The 23423-nt window shown below is 50.9% G+C and overlaps 1 protein-coding gene across 8 annotated transcripts in view; it reads right to left on the minus strand.

The window, feature by feature from the left end:
• Nucleotides 1-23423, minus strand: part of LOC147636671 (uncharacterized) — a 147341-nt gene that overhangs the window by 81573 nt on the left and 42345 nt on the right. The gene's annotated exons all lie outside the window — the stretch shown is intronic.

Genomic DNA, 23423 nt, shown 5'->3' on the forward strand with positions numbered 1-23423 from the left:
GTGTGGACCCTTCCAAGGATAGCATACACTGCACAATCTGCTGAATTTCCTTCATCAAACATGAGGTCCCGAATGAGTGAGCAGCACAACTTCTCCCCAGCTAATATAGTATGATCCTCTCCCAACACGAGACCAAAGAAACACAATCTTACGTCGTATCCTTTGGGCCTCTATGCATCCCCAAACACAATGTTGAATGTCACTGAGTGCTCGTGGGACAATAAGGGGCTTCATCCATTGATTGACAGGTAGTCCACCATGGGCTTGGGGAGCGGCTGTCTGGCCCGCTCCTCAACACAAGAAGGAGATCGCTAAGAGAGCCCCGGTCTCAGCAGCTCCCAAGCTCTCAGGATGCTCAAAGCAAATCTGTCCTCCCATCCTCTACTGAGGCCTGTCCTCCTAATCTCTATGAAGATCCAACGAATCTCTGGTGCCCAAGTGCCCCCTACTGGGGGAGCCCGAGCCTGCATGTTGGAAATAAGTGCACACTAGGTGTACTATTTTTTTTTTTCCGAGAAAAGATCCTTTCATTAGTTATGTAAAAAACGCCCGTAGGGCTACAAAAGAGATCTCTCCTGCTCCTAACAGAGAGAAGAGCAGTGAATACATCATGGCAGCCCGGGAGACTCTCCCTAGGTGCTGCAAAATACAAACATCAGTCTAAAGGACTGAACGGCTAAATCATACAATGGGGGGGGGGAAGAGCCAAACAGGAGGCCTGTAGTGCCAACGGGGGGATCCCGTGTGTAGGGTGTAGAACGGGCCGCAGCGCCAAGTGGTATGAAAGGCCTGGCGCCGTAAGATCGCCTCATCCGAGTCTCCCCGGATGCGGTCGTACTGTCCTCGCAGGGTGTGGATCAACTCCTGCCAAATCCCTCGAACAGTCTCTGCTGGTGGCTCCAATCTCCCCTCAAAGGCCGTGAAGCACCGGGCCCTCCAGGTGAACCAGATGGTGAGGCTGCTGAGGAGCTCCCATCGTAAATCCCTCTCCTGTGTCCAGCTGGCGGACGAGTAATCCGGTGCCGGAACCAGGCGAGGCTGGCCCCTAATAAAGCTGATGGCCTGACTGCCCTGCTCCATCTCATAGCCCATAGCAGGCCCTGACGAAGTCGACCAAGCAGCGGCACACTAGGTGTACTATTTCTCTAGTCTAGTTTCAGTTGAGTCTTTATGTCTTGAGTCTAGTGCCATGTGGCACCTCTATAATTGTCCCATAAGTCAGTCTACTCTATCTTGTACTTCTCACTTATATATTGTGGGTGTCACATCAATGAAAGTATCAATCTTGTGTCTTGTCTACACTCATCTCAAGGTAACTCTTTGTCTTTTATTTGTGTTCTTGTTTCATTTCTAGTTTTCTCTTGCTTTCATATTTCCTACATGGTATCAGAGCAGGTTTATCCTAGCTCCCCTCATCTTTGCCCTTGTTTCCTGTGAGCGACTGCCCCTCTTCTTGCTGCGGTCACTTGGTTCAGAACAGGCCGCCGCCTTTGCTGTTGGCCGCCGCCTTTGCTGTTGCTGCCTCACGTTTTTTTCTGTATTTCACCGTTTCTATATGTTCGCTTCTGTCCTCTAGTTTTACACATGCAGCTCGTCATATCAGTAAGCAACCCGCCGGCCTGAATTTTCTGTCCGCCCACTTTCTTGCTGTCCACCCTGTTCAGACTCATGCAGCCCGCTGTATTGTTCTCCTTTGGTTGCCTTCTTCATCGACTCAAGGGTGCGCATCATCTAGAAGAAGCTGCAGATCGACTTTCCTCCTAACGAGCTATTTGCTGCATTTAGTTCTGCCATCGCTTCCTTTTGAAGAGTCTACAAGATACTGTGCATTGTCTCCTTCAGTTTGCTGGTCAGTCCTTTTCTTATCCTCATATCTGCAAACTGCTAGTTCCTCATGCTTCGATGGGCTGTCACATGCTATGGCCTTGACAAGTGGTGAGAGACCCGGCTTCTAAAAACAGTTTGGATCTCTTCTCTCATTCATTTCTGCAATCTTGTAAGGGAATAGACACTGCCCTTGCATTTTAGCAAGAGGTAAGACCTTCCCACATGGCCTCTTCTACTCATTCTCTCATGTCTATCGACAAATTCAATGGGTCCAACTTTCATACTTGGCAAATCAAAATCAAGTGCCATCTTATGAAAGAAAGTCTTTGGGACGTTGTTCACCATGCTGCTCCCGAAGATTCTGACATTGAGCAAGTTATCACATATGCTCCCACTGCCAAGAATGACAAAGCCTATGCTATCATCTTGCTCGGTCTTGGAGATGATTACATTCATCACATCTCCGACATACAGTCTGCTTCTCGAGCATGGATCACTTTGGATACCCTTTTTGGACCCCGCTCTAAAAATTCTAAGATTGCACTTATGATCTCATTCTTTGATCTATATATGCAGGAGGGAGCTACTATAGCCTCTCATGTCAATTATTTTCGCAGTCTTATGGTTCAGCTTGCATCAGTGAAGTCCCCCATCTCCGAAGATATTGCTATTGCTGTGCTTCTCAAAAGCTTACCTGACACCTATGCTACTCTTGTCACTACCTTCAAGTATCACAATAATCCTACTCTTGAAGGTATCATCAATGCTCTCCAAGAAGAGGAAAGAACAAAACAACAAAAGGTAACTGACACTGCATTTTTAGCAAAGAAAGGAGGTTCTAAGGTAAGAAAGCCTTGCACCCATTGTGGAAAAACTAATCATATGGAGAAGGACTGCTTCAAGGCTCATCCATGCACCATTTGTGGCCGTGATAATCACCGGGAGAAGGATTGCTACTCTAAAACCTCTACATCAGCCCCTGCATCTACCTCAGCCCATGTTGCTGCAGCATCTCAATCAGCAGATCTTGCTGTTCATTCCTCACATGATGAGGAGTGGGCTTTCTGATTACTTCACCTTTCTTGTCTACCACTTTGACCACCGATGATGTAGGTCAAGGGGTTCTAGTGTCTTACTCATTATGCTTTTTGACCTCTCTCTTGTCCCTACCCAAGAGGCAAGATTGCCCTTGAGGAGGGGATGTCTTCAAGGTACATCTGTTTGTCTACAGTCAGGTCTACAGTCAGTCTTCTGTCTATCTAGTCTTGTCTGTCTGTCTATTTGTCTATCAATCTGACTGTGTCTTGTTTTAGATCCACTCTTGTTCCTACCCTTGTGGACCCATATGCGGATATCACTTGAGGAGGGGTGTCTCAGGATCTTTTGTCTCTCATGTCTTGTCCATCTTGTCTTCTAGCTTGTCTCTCAATCCTTGTCTAGTCTCTCTGTCTTGGTCTTATCTTTTGTCATGTCATAGTCTTGTCTTTTTGTCTTCCTCCTAGTGTCCACTTAAGGAGGGTGTTGGAAGTAAGTGCACACTAGGTGTACGATTTCTCTAGTCTAGTTTCAGTTGAGTCTTTATGTCTTGAGTCTAGTGCCATGTGGCACCTCTATAATTGTCCCATAAGTCAGTCTACTCTATCTTGTACTTCTCACCTATATATTGTGGGTGTCACATCGATGAAAGTATCAATCTTGTGTCTTGTCTACACTCATCTCAAGGTAACTCTCTGTCTTTTATTTGTGTTCTCGTTTCATTTCTAGTTTGCTCTTGCTTTCATATTTCCTACACTGCAGCCGCTGCAAGAGAAGCTCTTTCCACGGCTCTGCGCCTCGAAGCAGCCCCCGTACAATAAGCTTCCCCAATAAGGCTCTAGTCTGATCGACTGGATCTTTAATGCCCAAGCCTCCCTGAGCAAGTGGAAGTGTAATAACTGCCCATGCAACCTTTGCCTGGGCTGGCTGACCGTCCCGCCCAGACCAAAGAAAGTTCCTAATCAGCCTCTATACCTGGCTGCTACAAGAGCTCGAGAAGATCCAGCAAGACGTAATGTACCACATGGTCGCTAACAGCACCTGATTTGCCACCACCACCCTCCCAGCCAAGGATAGTCAAGCTGTACTCCAATACAAAAGCTTCTTCCGAATGCTCACAAGAAGCGGGGCAATCTGCTGCTCAGGTGACAAATCTAGTCCAATCTGGCATCCCAAATACCGCACTGCCGTGCCAGGAGGAATCCATCTAAAACCGGGGTCCGGGCTCGATGCCGAGTGGGAGCGCTGCTGATCCAAAAGGCCACTGTCTTGCACCAATTGATCAATGCTCCCGAAGCTGCACTAAAAACCTGGAGCGACTGCTCTGCCCGATGAAGATTGGCCTCTTGGCCATGCAAAAATAAGCCCATGTCATTAGCAAACTCAGCTTCGAGGAGGTCCTCCCCCCGGACTGGGAGCTGGAGTCCTCTCAAACCAACCTCCTCTGCCGTCAAATACATGCTCATAGCCTCCGCAAAGAAGAGAAAAGGGGCGAGGGGACACCCCTGACGGACTGATCTGGTCAGCTCAAAACTCGGCCCACGTCCTCCTGCAATCAACACCTGGCTACGAGCTGTGGAATACAGAGCCGCCACCCCTCTAATCCAGCCTGGCTCAAAGCCCAGGCGAAGCATAGTGCACTCTAAGAAACCCCAATCAAATCTATCGTATGCCTTCTCAAAATCGAGAAGCATCACGACCAAGTCCTCCCCAAGAAGATGTTGTCAAGGATACTGCGCTCCTTGACGAATCCTGTCTGGGTAGCATGAATCAACTCCCCCAGGAAGGGCTGGATCCTCAAACTCAAGGCCTTTGCTAAGACCTTGTAGACAGTATTGAGGATCGTAATAGGTCTCCAATGCCGAATATCATCTGATACTCCCTCCCCCTTGGGGATAAGAAAGATCAAGCCCTCTGAAAAGCTCTGTGGCATCACCCCAGTGTCCAAAACATACTGAAAGCCCCTGCGGAGGCCTGGCCCCAAAAGGTCCCAATAGCGCATAAAAAAGGCCGGCGTCAGTCCGTCCTCCCCTGGGGAACTATGGCGCGGCAGGACCCTCAAGGCCTCAGCAAGCTCAACCTCTGAAAGAGGTGCACCAAGAACTGTACGCATACGATCTGTGACCCTCATCTGCACATGGGCCCACATAGTCTGTCTGCAAGCTCAGTGGCTGGCTCTGCTGAAAGCAGGTCTCTATAGAACCCAGTGGCAATGGCGCTGATCTCCCCGGGCTCAGTAGCTACCGATCCGTCCGGCCTCCCAAGCTGACGGACTCCTGCTCGAGCATGGCGGGGTCCAGTAATCTCAAAAAACTCCCCAGTCACTCTATCACCAAGCTGCGTCCACTGAGAGGCCTGGCCACGATAGTAAAACTCATGTCTCTGCTCCTCTGCCTCTCTAACCTCCTGGCATGCCTGGCTCAGCTGGGATGCCACCCACTCACATGCAGGCTGCTGCTCCTGAAGGCGTTGAAGCGAAGCAAGGCTGCGTCTCAGCCGATGCTCCCGCTCGCGAATCTCTCCCAGCCGTGTCAAAGCTACAGCGTGCAAAAAAGAGGTGAGCTCGATGAGTCCCTGGGCACACTGGCTTGCTGCATCCTGGTCAGAGCACTGACTATCATGCCAGATCCTCTCAATGTCCTCAGCGAGACTGCGATTTGTAAGTACCCTCTCTGGGATCCTCAACTGCAAGCTGGGCTCCCGTGTCCTCTCCTCCAATGTCAAGATAACTGGCGCATGATCTGAAAATGAGGTGCCAGCGAGAATGCCGACGGAGCCCCCTCGCTCCCCTAACCTGTCGCCCACATAAAAGCGATCAATCCGTGATAGATTAGTCCCTCCCTGCCGGCGATCCGACCGAGAGAAACTAAGACTGTCCTGAGAGCGGGAGAAGGCCCCATGCTGCCATGCATCAGTGATCCTCAGTGACATGCGAAACCGGTCCCAAGCTGCAAGCTCCGTGCCGTGCACTGTAACATCACTGTCTCCCACTCTATCGGCCGGGTCCTCAAGCATGTTGAAGTCTCCCCCGACACACCAATGTGCGGCCTCTGGCAATGCATCCGTAACCTGGGTCCAGAACTCTGCTCTGGCACTAGCATGGTTGGGCGCGTAGACGTTGAGCACGCCCAATAGCTCATCATGCATCCTCAGAATGACATACTCTGCTCTACCAGGCACAATGATCCCTCGATCCACAATGGCCTGCTGGGTCAAAGCCATGCTGCCAAGGTCTGAAGAAAGCCCGAGCACCCCTGATGTCAAGGGGACTCATGGCTAGGACCTTGGCCACGCTTTGGGCGGTCTCGAACTCGATCTGGTAATGTCCACAGCCCAGTAGCTGTACGTCCAGGATCTTGCCCACATCTGCAAGAAGGCGGGCCTGGAGAAGATCCCGGATCTCCCCTCTACTGGGGCGAGGGGATGGGGGTGTCCTCAGGGGCGGGCGAGGGGGCTGCAGGGGAGTCCCTCTGAGGCGGAAGGAGCCTTCATCAGAGTCTGAAGCTATGGCAAAGGCGAGGCGAAAGCGGAGATCCTGCAAGAACCAAGCTGCACATAGAGAGGCGGAAGACGAAGGCCGGAGAAAAAGGAAAAAACCCCCCTGGGGGCAGAAATCAGCAAGAAAAGGGAGGGGGGGGCGAAGTGGCGAAGGAGTAGCCCGGGGGGGGGGGGCGGGGGCGGGGGGCGGGAGCTGCGCGCAAGAGGGGTGGGGGGGAGAAAAAGCTGGCGGAGGGGGGGGTCGGGGCACTGCAGATGGGAGGTGGGCGCGAAAAGAAGGGGGAGGCGCGAAGGCGAGGAGGGGCAGCGGGCAGTACAACGAGGGAGGGGGGCGCAGAAGCGAGGGCAGGCGAGGGGGGCAAGGGGGGGCGCGAGGGGGCGAGCAGGCAGGTAGGCGGGGGGGCGCAGGTGTGCAAGTAGCGCGAGCAAGGAGGGGCGGGAGCTTCAGCCCGACCAGCTCACAGCATCTATTATACCTCATGTTATTGGGCACGGTGTTGTCATCCCTGCTAGAGCGCAGTGGATCTTGATCATGCATGAGGGTCAAAAATTGGGTATCTTGAATATCTATGCACCTAACGTGAGAGGTGAAAGGGTGGCCTTTTGGGACACCATTACAAATGTCATTCCCAAGGTTGATCATTGGATAGTGGGAGGAGATTTTAATATGGTTGAGCAACCTTCAAACAAGAAGGGTGGACGCGAAGGGGGTTTACACCCTTTGGAGCGAGCCTCATGGGAGAGATTCACGCTTTTCCTTTTTTGGTAGGGATTGCTTGACTGAGGATACGGTCAACCTCAGTGCATGTGACATTGGTATCAGAGCATCAAGTTGATGACCCAACTCGGCTACCTAAAGAACTGAGAGCATCCAGTGGATGTAATACAGCCATCAAGAAAACCCACCCAAGCCTCCACCATGTCGAGAGGGACATCTCATCAAGAAGAAAGCCAGCAAGAGGTTCTGGAGGTACAAAGCCTTCAAAGCGACACACCCAAAGAAAATTCACTTCCACCAAGCACAAAAGAGCTCCTCAAGATAATGATGGAGCAAATCAATTCATTGAAGATGCAGCTTGCAGCAGAAAAAGAGAAGCCCAAAGAAGGTTTCTCAGATCTGGAAAGAATGTCCTTCAGTCTGGAGGAACAAGGAAGAAAATACGCAGAAAGATGTGAAGAAGCAAGAAGAAAAGACAAAGAAGAAAAAAACAAGACGTACGGAGGAACAAAGGGATAAGGAAGCCACACGCAAGTATGAGAAAGACCAATGCCATCGGGAAGAAGCTGACCGAGAGTACCAACAAAAGCTCAACAAGGAGGCTATGCAACTCTAGCATCAACAAACGATGGCACAAATTCTAGCATCCCTCCCCATGATGGCTCCAAATCCGTTGTCATCCACCACCCCAACCACCACCATCATTCAAACTTCACCGAACTTTAGTAAGTATGATGGTAAGTGTGATCATGTTGTTGTTACTCAGTTTATTCATTATCACAAGACAAAGTCCATGTGGTAGCACTTCAACTCACTCTGGAAGCTGTTACTTGGTGGCAGCATTGGTCTCACCTTCACACAAACCCCTTAACAGGCCACTATCAGTTTGACTGGGCTACTTTTGTGGCTTACCTTAAGGCCCGTTTTCTTCCACCGTGGTATATGACCAATCTTGAGGCTGAGTTTTACAAACTCACTTAAAGTGGTTCCCCTATTTTGACTATTCCAACAAGGTCATTACCATGGCCCAGCAGTTGGGTATATCAGAAGAAGACAAGTTGAAACAGTGCATTAGAGATCTACAAAAACATTAGGTACCCAGTCCGAGACTTTGAACCTCAGACTTATGCACGGGCACTGACCCTCGCTCAAAATCAGGAACTAATATTGAACAGAGGTAAGCCCAAGCAAGTACAGTCTAGTCCTAACCCAGCAACAGTCATCTACCCAGCAGTCATCCAAACAGGGTAAGGGGGCTTAGAACAAGAAAGACCAGAAGGACCAAAAGAAAAATTCTCAGGGTCAATCGAGCAATAAGAAAGATTCCACGCCCAAGAAAACACCCGAGGAAAAACCTAAGGAGGGCATCACTGGAAGTTACCTCCAGCCGGATGAACACTCACGGTGTAATGTGCGGGTATCTCTGCTCCAGTAATGCCCTTGTTGCCTTGTTGGTACTCTCACCCTCTAAAACAAATTGAACCACATTTTGTGGACCCACATACTCAACAACCTCACTCCATATCTCACAAAGCACAGGAGCTGTTTTTGTCTCACCCCAGCTTCTGAAGACTTTATGTAGAGTGGATTCCCTCTACATGCTACAAGAACGCCTTCCAATGAATGGCTGCGTATATCACTCCACCCATCAACCATTAAAGAGACCCCATATGTGCTCCATTTCTCCTTCACAGGTACAAGGGCTTCATTGATGGATGTTCTCTCATTCTCAAGCAATCTCTCCCTCAAGGCATCATAAGAGGGTGAAGTGTATGCCCCACCAAATGCTACAATTTTAGCCACCATCTCTTTGAAGAATGGTGAGCGGGTAACATTAAAAGAGATCCTACAAGAGTAGAAAAAGTGTGCTACAACAACATCAACCTGTGCCTTTCTTTGTGGATGCCATGCTGTGTGAAGAGTGGACTGCCTAGCCTTTCCTTTGGGAGGAGCATGTGTAGGCATATCAGATGAGCTTCAATCACTCCCAAGAGACGATACAGCATCAAAAGAAGTGGGTGGATGGCCAAATGTGGCACTTACACGAGTTCCATGACAAGCTAAATGCTGAGTTGGAGCACTTTTATATCCTCTTGCGCAGAGTATTTGGTGGAGGGGGAAGAAGTGAAGCTTCCTGTTCCATTCTTTGTGCATCTGTTGGAGAATCTTCTCGCATTTACCTATGCCAAACCCTAGCAAGGTAAGCAAATGGGCTTCAACCCCCTTTGGACAGCCACCTCTTTCCAGACCACAATGTCAACAACGAAATCTTTTTGCCCCACCTCTCTTGGAGTCATATTTATTAACAATATCCACCTACTGCCACCAATAGTCACTCTGGGTGAATTCCTTCTCATTTTCTCTCTCAAGATGTGGCTACCTATATGCCATGAGAGTGACAAAGCAAAGAAATGCCTGCAAGAATGGGGATGGGGCAAACACAAAAAGAAAAGGGGAGAATGTGCATTGTGCAACAATGCAAAGGTTATGGAAAGAAAAGGGAAGGATGTGCAGTGCAGAGGGAGTGGAAAAAAGAAAGGAAATAAGAGCTGAAAAATGGGACTTTAACTTCGCCAATTTGGGCTCTCTTTTTTCCTCACACCTGCTGCTGTTTCGATGACGATTTGGGCTTTTTTTTATCTCCGTTTTTTGTACGGGCCACACAATTCAAAAAAGACTTGAAAGGTGCCTAGCCCGTTTTGGTCGTTTTTAACGTGTACGTTGGGCGTCTTGGATCACGTGCCTGTTTGGGGTTTTTTTGTAGCTTGGGGCCACGTGTCATGCTGCCACCTGAAACGGCCGTTTCGCTTCATGCGAAACGTTTCTCACAAGCCCGAAATGCCAAAAACACGCTGTTTCGGCCAGCAAGAGACGTTTCCCCACTGTTCCCGGCATGTCACCAGGGCGAAACGTTGTTTCAGCCAACAAATGTAGGCCTTTCCAACGTTTCCTGTAACTGTGGTCTCAATACAACAACATTATGTTGCGAGACGACCTCCTACCCAATAGGCCTGAGGACCATTGCATAGAGTTGGTTCCTGGTTCAAAACCTCCCAGCAAGTTCCCCTACCGCCTTTCTAAGGTATTGGACGGTGAGTTGGAGCAGCAGTTATCCCAGTTACTCTAGGCTGGAATTATCGGGCCTTTCTCCTTCCCATTTGCCACTCCCATCCTATTTGACCAAAAGAAGAATAAAAACGCATGCTTATGTGTGGATTACAGGCCGCTAAACAAGCTAGCAGTTCATGGCCAGAATATAGTACATCCTAGAACGACTCAATGGTGCTAAATTTTTCTCTAAGATAGATCTTAAGAGTGGCTATCATCAGGTTTGGATCTTGGAGGCCGACATTTCAAAAAACGCCTTCAAGACCGAGCAAGGCCACTATAAGTTTGTGGCAATGCCTTTTGGACTCACCAATGCACCATCGATGTTCAACAAGATGATGTCTCGGGTTTTTCAAGATCTCATTGGCAAATGCATCTTCATCTTTTTAGATGATATCCTTATCTTCTCAAGGACTGCAAAGCAGCATGAGCGAGATGTGGCAAAACTTTTACAACTCTTGTAGATCAATGAGTTGCTTATCAATGCCAAGAAGAGTGAGTTTGGAGTACTGGAAATACATTACTTGGGATACATCATTGGCTCATCAGGTATTAGCCTCTACCTTGAAAAGGTAAAGGCCATTCTCAATTGGGATATTCCCAAGATAGCCCAAGATATCCGATCATTTGTGGGTCTTTGTCAAGCCTACATTACACATATGGACAAGTTTTTTGACCTTGTAGCACCTCTCACAAACTTGCTCAAGGATGTGAAGACTCGTCGCCAGAAAGTGTCCGTACAAGCAAGGCTTTAGAGGCATTCCAGGCATTCACGAAAGTTTTCTCTGAGTCGCCAGTCTCGAAGTTGGCATCATGGGATGATCCTTTCGAGGTGACTCTGAGTCGCCAGTCTTGAAGTTGGCATCATGGGATGATCCTTTCGAGGTGATTACCGCCGATGCTAGTAACCTAGCCATTGGAGTTGTTTTACTGCAAGATGGTAGGCTAGTGGCTTATTATAGCCCCGCAAGTTGAATGCAGCCGAAAGAATTATTATGTGTATGACGGAGTTATTGGGGGTGATGACAGTTATTAAGCATTGGAAATATTTCCTTTACGGGAGAGATTTCCCAACTAAGACCGATCACCAGGCACTTAAATGTTTGCAAACCATGTCCAATTCCCAATGGCGTAACATGCAATCCAGATGGAGTCAATTGTTCCAAAAATTTGGGTAATAATTAAATACGTCCCTAGTAAGAATAACCCCGTTGCCGATGTTCTAAGTCGTAAAGACACAATTCAAACTTTGCAGGAGTCCATTGTGCTAGAAATTCAAAAAAAGGACTTAGAAAGCATGAGGACACGATATGCGGATTCGGAAGAATGCGGGAATAAGTACTAGTTGGCCCTCAATTCAAAACCAAGCCACTACAATATACACGATGGCCGGCTATTTTACAAGAAACGCCTATTTATACTCAAAAAAAAGCACCAAGTACTTCTCCATGATACCCATGATTCTCTTGTCGAAGGTCATAGAGGTATCAACAGTACACTGGAGAAGTTATAGCGGTCATTTTACTAGCCAAAATGCGAAGGGATGTCTACCACCACTTCCAAACATGCCAGATATGTCAAAGAGTGAAAGTTCCACATACAAAACAAGCAGGGTTACTTCAGCCTTTACCTATTCCGAAGAGACCTTTCCACAACATCAGTATGGACTTCGTAGGCCCTCTTCCCGCATCATCTGAATCTAGAAACACAGAGTGCACAACTATTGTGGACAGATTCAGTATGTTCTACATGCTCATTCCATGCAAGCAGACAACCATAGCCAGGGGAATGGCTTGCTTGTTCGTTTGCCATTTGGTAGTTTTCAACGGATAATCACCTTAGATAGATATCCGAAGTTCACGTCCCATTTTTGGAGAGTGTTGTTTGACAACTTTCGGACTACGTTGCAGTCGTTCACTGCATTCCATCCACAAACAGATGGCCAAACAGAGATATATAATCAATTGGCCTTTGACATTCTCGAACCATACTGCAATGACCAGCAGTCCAAATGGGAACAGTATCTTCCATTGGTATAGGCAATCCTGAATAATACTCACTCATCTAATATTGGTCAGGCACCGTATGAGGCAGCATTTGGTCAATTGTCCCATCTCTTTTGACGAGACAGGCATCACCATCCCCCTAGAGGCCAAGAAGACTACCGAAACATTTTCGAAAATCATTGAGTCAGTTAAGGAGCCTTGACAAAGCTCAAGAAGCTTATACCTTGCGAGCCAACAAATCCACGAGAGATGTCAAATTTAAGGAAGGGGATTGGGTGTATCTCCGGATCATGAAGCAACTGCTAAAGTAAGTGGGCAAGCTTTGTTCCAAGCTTTCATTCTGTGGTTTCGGCCCTTTTCCAATCATTCAGAAGTTAAGTGATGTCTCTTTGAAGTTAAAGTTGCTGGAAAGTTGGACTATGCACAATGTCTTTCACGTTCCTTGGTTGAAGCCATATGGAGGTCCAACTTTACACGATGTATCAGAAGAACAGCAACCAGATATGATCGACCAGGTAAAAGTCATAGAGCTTGAACAAATTCTCCTCCAGTGATGAAAGCATGGTTCCAATCGAAGAATCAAACGGTTCTATACGAAGTTCAAGGACCAAGACAATGAAGCGGTATGGCTAGACGAAGAGTTCTTTCAGGAGCATCCCCAGCTATTGGCGGCCTACTTGCAAGCCATGCACCTGCCACCAAGCTAAGCAGGCGGGAATGTCAAGTGCACCTTGTACTGGGGTACACAATGACACATTGGAATCATTATCAGTGCAAGCATTTGTGCAATAATAGTACCTTTTTTAGGAACATTTGTCGTACGCCGTCACCCCATTCTGAGCCCTCAGTCCAACGTCAGTCAGGTATGAGCTACGTAGGTCAATCTCCAAGCCACAGAGGTCACAGTCTAGAGTCAATCCTCTTAACCCACTTGGAGAACCCCACTAGATAAGTGCATGTAGAAGTAAACCTTAGCTTAGGTCTTGCATCAAAAGCATTAACAAGCATGTATAGATTTGGTGCATGCCTATGGACCAGCCAAAGGCCAGCCCATGGCTACAACATCATTCAGCAGCCTGTTTATTAGGGAGCAGCCAACCTCCACTCGGCCAGCCTAAAGATCATCAGCAGCAGAAGACATGCTCGCTCGCTGAAGCTCCCGCCTCCACCCTGCTCTGCGCGCCATCGCTCCCCCCCCTCCTCGCGCCCTCTTCTTTTCCTTCCGCCCCCCGCTTGCTCCCCTCTGTTCGCCGCTGCGCCCCCCCCCTCCTTCCTCGCTGCTGCGCCGCCCCCCCCTCCTTCCTCGTTGCTGCGCCTCCCCCCCCTCTTCGCCAGTTCGCCCCCCCTCCCCTTTTCGCCAGTTCGCCCTCCCTCCCCGCTGCCGCCTGTTCGCCCTCCCTCCCCGCTGCCGCCAGTTCGCCCCCCCGCCTCTTCGCCTCTTCTCGCCCGCCTCCCTTCAGCAGCGCCCCGGCCCCCTCCTTCTCGCGTTGTCGCCGCCCCCCCCCTCTGGGCCTCTCCTCCGTTTTTCGCCCCCCCCCCCCCCCTCCCTCCTTTGTCGTGCTGCTTTTCACCCCTTGGGGGTTTTTGTTTTTCTTTCCTCACTGTCATCCGTCCTTCCGCCTCTTGGTGTGCAGCCCGCTTCTTGCAGGTTTTCCGCTTTCGCCTCGCCTTCGCTTGAGCTTCAGACTCTGATGGAGACTCCTCCCGCCTCGCCTCAGAGGGACTCTTCCGCAGCCCCCTCGCCCGCCCCTGAGGTCATCCCCATCAGGCTTTCTCTTTCGCCGGAAGAGGAAGCGAGCCTCACCGCAGAGGTGGAACGCCTTCAGGCTCATTCCACCATCTGCCGTATAGTCGGCACTCGCCCCAGCAGAGGGGAGATCAGGATCTACTTCAGGCTCGCCTTCTTGCAGATGTGGGCAAGATCCTGGATGTTCAGCTCTTGGGCCGGGGACATTATCAGATCGAGTTCGAGGCCGCCCAGAGCGTTGCCAAGGTCCTTGCCATGAGTCCTCTGGATATCAGGGGTGCTCGGGCTTTCTTCAGGCCTTGGCAGCATGGATTTGACCCAGCTGCGGCGGAGCAGGGAGAGCGCCTCTTCCATATTACAGTTTGTTTCCCTGGTCTCCGCCGGGAGTATCTTCCGCTCCTCTCCAGGCTCGGAGCATTGGTGGGCTCGGTTCTTGAGACGGGCCCCTCAGCAGCTTCAGTGGTGGCCAGAGCAGCTGGGCTACCTTCGGTCAGAGTATTGGTATCTGACATCTCCTCCCTTCCTAAGGTCATTCAGCTACCTAGGATAGGGGGGGGTGGATAGATCAGAGAGTGGAGTTCTCGGGGCTCCCGAACCAGTGCTTCATTTGCAGGCAGGTCGGTCATTTGGCCAAGGCCTGCCCTCGCAGGAGACCTCGGCCCTCACCACCGCAGCAGGCCACTGATGGCCCGCCCACAGATTCGGCTCGGCAGGCTGCCTCAGGGACACCTGCTCAGGCCACAGAGACCTCGGAGTGGCAGCCTGGACAGGGGCGCCGTCGAGGGAGACAGCCACAGCAGCACGCCCAGGTACCGCTGCAGCAGCAGCCACAGTCTCAGCCTCACTGGGTTCCCGTGAGGAACAGATTTGCTCCCCTTCAGGAGGAGACCCCTGCAGCGACCGAGGACCAGGAGATGCCAGCTCCCCCTCCTTCACCTCCCCCACACCCATCCCCTCCCACCGCCTCGCTTCCACCATCGCCTCCTCCCGCCCCCGCTCCGGTCTCGGCAGCGGCTCCCTCTCCTCCTCCCTCGCCTCCCCCTCCTCCCCCTCCGCCCGCCTCGCCTTCCCGGGAGGTCCTGGCAGCTCCCTGGCGCTCACCTGCAGTCCGGAGGGCGCTGAGCACTGACCTCGCTCGAGCATCACAGAGGAGACCTATGCCGATTAGGGCCTCACGGATTTCATCTATCCGCAGTCGGCTGAGTCGCCTCGGCATTCGACAGCGCTCGGCGGCGTTTGATTATAGCTTCACACGGCTTTTTGGAGCAGAGGGCCCCCATGAGCCAGCACCCATCCGAGTGCATGTAGTGATACCTCCGGCCCGCGGGGAGGAGGCACTAGACTCAGCGGTGGCCTTCTCGTTCCCTCTATGTGGACCTTGTGACCGGGAGTGGACTCTAGAGCTCGCTCTCAGCACGTTGAAGACTCAGGCAGTTGAGTTTTCTCATCACATGAGCGATTTGGAGGTTACAGATGTGATTGGCCGACTTTGGGAGTTAGCTCATTTTGTCTTGGATCCCGGGAGTGTGGATACATCTGGGATTCGGCATTTGGTCGTGCGCATAGTTGCAGATTTGGCACGCGACCCAAGATATGTGAGTATTCACGAGGTTACTATGTCAGAGCAGGAGGCAGTCGCCATGGGTCACAGCCACTGGCGCCTGATCCGGGATTCTTGCAGTACACCGGGTGGGCACACTCGCAGCCGTTCGGATGGGGACTACTCTCCATCCAAGCCGCTTGCGAAGGCCCGCCGCACGGCTGAGACAGCATCCACCTCAGTAGGACATCCATGAGGATCATCTCATGGAATGTACAGGGCCTTGGCGGAGCACACTTTATACGCTATCGAGGCTGCTTGAGGCAGGAGCTACAGAGATGCCTGGTTGGTGGCAGCATTGACATTCTGATGATGCAGGAGCACCACTTGGGTAAGAGCAGGATCCGGAGATATGGTTCGGTGATGCTTGGTAGATGGGACACTTTCTGGTCTGCAGGGTTTGGTCCTTTGGGTGGACAGGGAGGAGTATGCATGGTTATTGCAGATGCATGGCGGCAGGCCATTGTGGATCGAGGGATCATTGTGCCTGGTAGAGCACAGTATGTCATTCTGAGGATGCATGATGAGCTATTGGGTGTGCTCAACATCTATGCGCCCAATCATGCTAGTGCCAGAGCAGAGTTCTGGACTCAGGTTACAGATGCATTGCCAGAGGCCGCACATTGGTGTGTTGGGGGAGACTTCAACATGCTTGAGGACCCGGCAGATAGGGTGGGAGGCAGTCATGTTACAATGCACGGCACGGAGCTTGCAGCTTGGGACCGGTTTTGCATGTCACTGAGGATCACTGATGCATGGCAGCATGGGGCTTTCTCCCGGTCGCAGGACAGTCTTAGTTTCTCTCGGTCGAATCTCTGGCAGGGAGGGACTAATCTATCATGGATTGATCGCTTTTATGTGGGCGACAGGTTAGGGGAGCGAGGGGGCTCCGTCGGCATTCTCGCTGGCACCTCATTTTCAGATCATGCGCCAGTTATATTGACATTGGAGGAGGGGACACGGGAGCCCAGCTTGCAGTTGAGGATCCCAGAGAGGGTACTTACAGATCCCAGTCTCGCTGAGGACATTGAGAGGATCTGGCATGATAGTCAGTGCTCTGACCAGGATGCAGCGGGCCAGTGTGCCCAGGGACTCATTGATCTTAGCTCTTTTCTACACGCTGCAGCTTTGACACGACTGGGAGAGATTCGCGAGCGGGAGCAACGGCTGAGACGCAGCCTTGCTTCGCTACAGCGCCTTCAGGAGCAGCAGCCTGCATGTGAGTGGGTGGCGTCCTAGCTGAGCCAGGCACGCCAGGAGGTTAGAGAGGCAGAGGAGCAGAGACATGAGTTTTACTATCGTCGTCAGGCCTCTCAGTGGACGCAGCTTGGTGATAGAGTGACTGGGGAGTTTTTTGAGATCACTGGACCCCGTCATGCGCGAGCAGGAGTCCGCCAGCTTGGTAGACCGGATGGATCGGTAGCTACTGAGCTCGGGGAGATCAGAGCCATTTCCACTGCTTTTTATAGTGACTTGCTTTCAGCGGAGCCAGCCACTGAGGATCGAGATGTATGCAGACAGACTGTGTGGGCCCATGTGCAGAGGAGGGTCACAGACCATATGCGCACAGTTCTAGGTGCGCCTCTGTCAGAGATTGAGCTTGCCGAGGCCTTGAGGGTCCTGCCGCGACATAGTTGCCCAGGGGAGGACGGACTGACGCCGGCCTTTTTTATGCGCTATTGGGACCTTTTGGGGCCAGGCCTCCGCAGGGGCTTTCAGCATGTTTTGGACACTGGGGTGATGCCGCAGAGCTTTTCAGAGGGCTTGATCTATCTTATCCCCAAGGGAGAGGGAGTATCAGATGATATTCGGCATTGGAGGCCTATTACGATCCTCAATACTGTCTACAAGGTCTTGGCAAAGGCCTTGAGTTTGAGGATCCAGCCCTTCCTGGGGGAGTTGATTCATGCTACTCAGACAGGATTTGTCAAGGAGCGCAGTATCCTTGACAACATCTTTACTTTCTGGGAGGCGACGGCCCGAGCTAGGTTTCTTGGCGAGGACTTGGTCGTGATGCTTCTCGATTTTGAGAAGGCATACGATAGAGTTGATTGGGGATTCTTAGAGGGCACTATGCTACGCCTGGGCTTTGAGCCAGGATGGATCAGAGGGGTGGCAGCTTTGTATTCCACAGCTCGCAGCCAGGTGCTGATTGCAGGAGGTCGGGGGCCGAGTTTTGAGCTGACCAGATCAGTCCGTCAGGGGTGTCCTCTCGCCCCTTTCCTTTTTCTCTTCTTTGCGGAGGCTATGAGTATGTATTTGACGGCAGAGGAGGTTGGTTTGAGAGGACTTCAGCTCCCAGTCCGGGGGGAGGATTTGCTTGATGCTGAGTTTGCAGACGACACGGGCTTATTTTTGCATGGCCAAGAGGCCAATCTTATTCGGGCAGAGCAGTCGCTCCAGGTTTTTAGTGCAGCTTCGGGAGCATTGATCAATTGGCGCAAGATAGTGGCCTTTTGGATCAGTAGTGCTCCCACTCCGGCATGGAGTCCGGACCCCGGTTTTAGATGGATTCCTCCCGGCACAGCAGTGCGGTATTTGGGATGCCAGATTGGCCTCGATTTGTCACCTGAGCAGCAGATTGCCCCGCTTCTTCTGAGCATTCGGAAGAAGCTATTGTATTGGAGTACAGCTCGACTATCCTTGGCTGGGAGGGTGGTGGTGGCAAATCAGGTGCTGTTAGCGACTATGTGGTACATTACGTCTTGCTGGATTTTCTCGAGCTCTTGCATCAGCCAGGTACAGAGGCTGATCAGGAACTTTCTGTGGTCTGGGCGGGACGGTCAGCCAGCTCGGGCAAAGGTTGCATGGGCAGTTATTACACTTCCGCTGGCTCAGGGCGGTTTGGGCATTATAGATCCAGTCGATCAGAGTAGAGCCTTATTGGGGAAGCTTATTGTTCGGGGGTTGCTTCCAGGCGCTGAGCCTTGGAAAGAGCTCCTCTTGCAGCGACTGCAGGCCCGGGCGCCTCCTGCAGGGGGTACTTGGGCACCAGAGATTCGCTGGATCTTCATAGAGATGAGGAGGACAGGCCTCAGTAGAGGATGGGAGGACAAATTTGCTTTGAGTATCCTGAGAGCTTGGGAGCTGCTGAGACCGGGGCTCTCTCAGCGGCCTCCTTCTTGTGTTGAGGAGCGGGCCAGGCAGCCGCTCATCTGGAGCCCAGCGGTTCGTACAGAGCAGGGTCATATGCTGGGTTCTCGGCCTCGTCTAGCCTGGGGACCTTTAGCGGCAGGCCCAGCTCGTAGTTTTGGAGACTGGCAGGCTTTCTGCAGTCTACCAGAGGAGACCCAGGTGGAGAGGCTGAGGAGACCCAGGTGGAGAGGCTGAGTCACTTCAGAGGGGGGTTGATTATGAGGGATGATATTCAGGAGGCACTTACAGAGGAGTGGTTCACACCTCTCGAGCCAGTGGCCCCACGGTGGATGGGAGCCTTTACACAGTTGGAGATCCTGATTGCTGTCAGAGCTAGCACTGAGGATGGCAGATGCCTCTATTATGAGATTCAGGATGAGGGCCGACTCCAGAGAGTGGAGGTGGAGTCGCCTTTGGTTGCAGAGTGCACCTTTCAGAGGATTCAGGTAGTGGCTGCCGCTTCTCGGAAGTGGCATATTGACCCCGACCATGCTGACGTGCTCCCGGATTGGCGTATATGGGCATATGCAGCGCGCCCCTTGGCCCGGCTACAGTGGGACCCCGGAGAGTACGAGTGGCATGATCCTTATGCATCCCTTGAGGCCACAGAGATCACATTTTTCCAGTATACTGTTCGGCTGGGACGGCATATTTTGACGGCGAGGAGGACGGTTTCTCCAGCGGCAGCGGGGCATTGGCGATTGCAGGGACTATCACAGGAGTTCCTGGAGGATTTCTGGGCTCGGCTCTGGGCTAGTCGACAGGCCCGCAGGATCTCGGCTTTTCAGTGTGGCTGGTCGCCCACAGGGGCTCAGCAGTTGGCACTTGGCTTGTTTACAGCGGTCTTCCGGCGGCCTGCGTCCGATGCGGCCACCCTATGGAGACACAGAGACATTGCCTTTGGGACTGCCCTCAGGCACAGCAGATTTGGCTGCGGATGCTGCGTATTCTAGCCCCCCTCTCTCCAGAGGGTATGTTTACGTGGGGTGCCGCTGCTTGGTCGACTTCGTCAGGGCCTGCTACTATGGGCTATGAGATGGAGCAGGGCAGTCAGGCCATCAGATTTATTAGGGGCCAGCCTCGCCTGGTTCCGGCACCGGATTTCTCGTCCGCCAGCTGCACACAGGAGAGGGATTTACGATGGGAGCTCCTCAGCAGCCTCACCATCTGGTTCACCTGGAGGGCCCGGTGCTTCACGGCCTTTGAGGGGAGATTAGAGCCACCAGCAGAGACTGTTCGGGGGATTTGGCAGGAGTTGATCCACACCCTGCGAGGACAGTACGATCGCATCCGGGGAGACTCGGATGAGGCGATCTTACGACGCCAGGCCTTTCATACCACTTGGCGCTGCGGCCCGTTCTACACCCTACACACGGGATCCCCCCGTTGGCACTACAGGCCACCTGTTTGGCTCTTTCCCCCCCCCATTGTATGATTTAGCCGCTCAGTCCTTAGACTGATGCTTGTATTTTGCAGCACCTAGGGAGAGTCTCCCGGGCTGCCATGATGTATTCACTGCTCTTCTCTCTGTTAGGAGCAGGAGAGATCTCTTTTGTAGCCCTACGGGCGTTTTTTACATAACTAATGAAAGGATCTTTTCTCGGAAAAAAAAAAGATCATCAGCAGCAGGTTGTGGAGACAAAAGTGCAGTCAGCCAGCTGGGCAGCAATGTAAGACATGCGCAGAAATTAAATGCTATTATTAACATTTTTGTCCAAACCAAACCGGCCGACAGCCCACCGACCAGCAGCCCCATATCATATATAAGCAAGCGCTTGGTATTCAGCATAAATCATCAATCATTAAATCAGAATTCAGTTCAATAGTCAGTCTTCATCCTCTCCAAGCTCGTCTTCAGCATTCAGCCAGCATATGTGCAATCCTACAGCTATCCTAAACTTGCATCAGTGGCCCAGAAGAGTCTTCTACATTGCCCTTGGATTGGTGGATTCTCAGTCTTCCCCGTCCTTGCGTTGGGCAGTCATCACTCTGGTTCTTAAGCATTGTACAAAAGTTCTCCAGAGAAGTAATACAAGCAAATACTCCTGCTTGCAGGGGGGAGAGAGGTAAAGAAAGAAAGAAAGAGAGATTTTATTAACGTCTTCTAAAGGCCAAAAAAGCGGCCTATGAGACAAAACCTGTGTACATCATCATCATGTCTCAATGGACATCAAATGGATACAAAAGAAAAAAAATATATTAAGTACTCTATAACGTGGAGATAAATCTCATATAGGGCTCTGGTTATAACTACTGTGGCGTGGGTGGGTGGGTCGGAGGGAAGGGGGGTAAATACATCCAATAAAGCATCTAGCTCCAACCGGTGCCAATGACTGGGTGTAGGATGTCATACATCGGGTTAGGGGCAAGATATCTCCCAATCTGTGCTAGATCAATCTGTGCTGCCACCACCCCATCACAACATAGTTGGGTGCAAGTGGCTCTTGAAGAAGAAATTCAAGGCCGATGGGAGCTTGGACCGCTTCAAAGGTCACCTTGTAGCTCGCGGTTTCACACAACAATATGGCGTCAACTACAACGAAACCTTCTCCCCGGTATTGGGTGTGGCTTCATTTTGGTTACTTGTTGCTCTAGCCGCACATTTCAATCTCCCACTTCACCATATAGATATCAAGACAGCCTTCCTTCATGGTCGGCTTGAAGAGGATATCTACATGCACCAACCCCCATACTTTGTATCCCAATCCCATTCACGCTTTGTATGCAAACTTTAAAGGGCTATCTATGGCTTGAAGCAATCTCCACGTCAGTGGTGCCATCACATGCATGATGCTCTTATTTCCTGGGGATGGCAAATATTACTCACATATCACAACCTCTATGTCTTGCATCATACCAATGGGTGGACTCTCATAGGTCTATATGTAGATGACATCCCTATCTTGGCATCTAATGAATATATGATGTATCTAGCTAAAAGTATGTTTCAAAGTGAATTTCCAATCACTAAGAATGGGCCTATAGCATATTTTCTTGGTATACAAGTTATACGTGATCCCCATGGGAACTTTATCTCTCTTTCCCAAGAAAAATATATTGAGGAAATACTAGCCCATGCTCATATGTCCCAATCCACTTTTGCCCCAACCCCTATTGTAACACGCGGAAGCTTTGGGAGTCTTCTTTCAGCCCTAAACACTCTTGGAAACCTTCTGATGCAAAAACACACCATCTGATGCAAAAACGCAGGTAGAGAGAGAGTAGAGAGAGAGAGTGAGAAGTGCTGGAATTTCAGTATATACTATGGTACAAAAAGGTACATATCTTTGCAGCCCTTGGCTGCCTTCTTGAAAAGGTGATAACACACCAAAACTGCCCTAGACTAGGACTCCTAATGACTCATACCCCTAGTGGGTTGAATGAGATAACTGATGGGCACTTGAGCCCTTTTCTAGTCACTTGTATGGCTGGAGGAGCTGGCCGACTGCTGTCGGACCAGCCAACTGGCTTTAAATATTCATTAAAATCTTGGATGCTTGTAGCCGCCTTTTCCAGGTACAGCCGACTCCATTTGTTCAGCCGACAGTCCCCTTATCTTGCAGCCGACATCCTTCTGGTCTTCAGTTTGCTCTCCACGCCTGTCTCCAGTCTACACTGCCCAAGGTGCTCTGTGCTCTATGCTCCATCTTCCTGGTTCTTCTACTGGGTTCATACTCTTTATCTGGTTGCCTCTTCTGGATCTAGCCTTGAGAAGGTCCATGGCATTGCTGATGCACATGACATCCCCCTCTGCTAAACTTGATGACGGGAATCCAACCTGCTCTTGGATGACTGTCATCATCCCAATCCTGTTCCGAAGTCCCTCTGTCATCATCCATCCCTGGCAAACCTTTTTTCTCTGAAAATCCGATCTGTTCTCCAAACCACTCTGTCTCTGATGAAGATCTATGCATCTGGTCTTCCTCTAGTCCACAATCCATTCCTGCCCTGACTTTGAACACCGTCTTGGTCTTCATTCCTGGAACTGAGTCTGGCACTCTCACATCACCCTTGGAGGATCAACCTCCCTTGGGACCGTTACCTGAGAACCTATCTGGCTCACGGAACTGCCATCCCCATCTGGCACTGTGGAACACCACCAACAAACCTCCTGGGAGTTCTTCCCGCTTCTGTGCTCCCCGCCTTGGGCTTTGAATCCGTGTACTTTCCTATACCTTGGACCTGTACACCATCATTTGGGACTGAATCAGTGTTTAGCTTTGCTGAGCCTGATGCTCTGATACCAATGTAACACGCGGAAGCTCTAGGAGTCTTCTTTTAGCCCTAAACACTCTTGGAAACCTTCTAATGCAAAAATGCACCATCTGATGCAAAAACGTAGGTAGAGAGAGAGTAGAGAGAGAGAGTGAGAAGTGCTGGAATTTCAGTATATACTATGGTACAAAAAGGTACATATCTTTGCAGCCCTTGGCTGCCTTCTTGAAAAGGTGATAACACACCAAAACTGCCCTAGACTAGGACTCCTAATGACTCATACCCCCAGTGGGTTGAATGAGATAACTGATGGGCACTTGAGCCCTTTTCTAGTCACTTGTATGGCTGGAGGAGCTGGCCGACTGCTGTCGGACCAGCCGACTGGCTTTAAATATTCATTAAAATCTTGGATGCTTGCAGCCGCCTTTTCCAGGTACAGCCGACTCCATTTGTTCAGCCGACAGTCCCCTTATCTTGCAGCCGACATCCTTCTGGTCTTCAGTTTGCTCTCCACGCCTGTCTCCAGTCTACACT

Source organism: Cibotium barometz, chromosome 7, assembly GCF_041138505.1.
Source record: "Cibotium barometz isolate CiBa-2024 chromosome 7, ASM4113850v1, whole genome shotgun sequence".
In the NCBI taxonomy this organism is placed as follows: Eukaryota; Viridiplantae; Streptophyta; class Polypodiopsida; order Cyatheales; family Cibotiaceae; genus Cibotium; species Cibotium barometz.